Raw genomic sequence first — 1166 nt, forward strand, 5'->3', positions numbered from 1 at the left:
TCTAGTTTCTATGAAAATAAAGATGAAGATCTAAAAGTTATTGCTGTGTATCCTATTAAATCTTTGTTTTGCAATATGAATCTTGATAATGATGGGACTTAAGATGATCCACCTTTACCTAGAAGGCGTTCCAAAAATTCGGAGTTTTTAGATCTTGATGCAAAAATTGGTAAAAGTGGGATTGAAGAGGTCAAAACTTTAGATATCAATGAACCCAGTATTTTGGATTTCAAGGAATTTAATTATGATAATTGCTCTTTGATAGATTGTATTTCCTTGTTGCAATCCGTGCTAAATTCTCCTCATGCTTATAGTCAAAATAAAGCTTTTACTAAACATACCGTTGATGCTTTGATGCAATCTTATGAAGAAAAACTTGAGTTGGAAGTTTCTATCCCTAGAAAACTTTATGATAAGTGGGAACCTACTATTAAAATTAAAATTAAAGATCATGAATGCTATGCTTTGTGTGATTTGGGTGCTAGTGTTTCCACAATTCCAAAAACTTTATGTGATTTGCTAGGATTCCATGAATTTGATGATTGTTCTTTAAACTTGCACCTTGAGGATTCCACTATTAAGAAACCTATGGGAAGAATTAATGATGTTCTTATTGTTGCAAATAGTACCTATGTGCCCGTATATTTCATCGTTCTTGACATAGATTGCACTCCTTCATGTCCTATTATTCTTGGTAGACCTTTCCTTAGAACGATTGGTGCAATTATTGATATGAAGGAATGGAATATTAGATTCCAATTTCCATTAAGTAAAGGCATGGAACACTTCCCTAGAAAGAAAATTAAATTACCATATGAATCTATTATGAGATCCACTTATGGATTTCCTACCAAAGATGGCAATACCTAGATCTATCCTTACTTGTATGCCTAGCTAGGGGCATTAAACGATAGCGCTTGTTGGGAGACAACCCAATTTTATTTTTATTCCTTGATTTTTGCTCCTGCTTGGTAATAAATAATTTATATAGCCTATGTTTTTTCTGTGTTTTTTTGTTTAATTGGTGTTTGTGCCAAGTAGAACCGTTGGGAAGACTTGGGGAAAGTCTTTTTGATCTTGCTGTAAAAAACAGAAACTTTAGCGCTCACGAGAATTGCTGCCATTTTTATTTGGATAGTTCTATTTAGTTAATTATTTTTGCAGAT

This window comes from Triticum aestivum, chromosome 3A (assembly GCF_018294505.1).
Source record: "Triticum aestivum cultivar Chinese Spring chromosome 3A, IWGSC CS RefSeq v2.1, whole genome shotgun sequence".
Taxonomy (NCBI): domain Eukaryota; kingdom Viridiplantae; phylum Streptophyta; class Magnoliopsida; order Poales; family Poaceae; genus Triticum; species Triticum aestivum.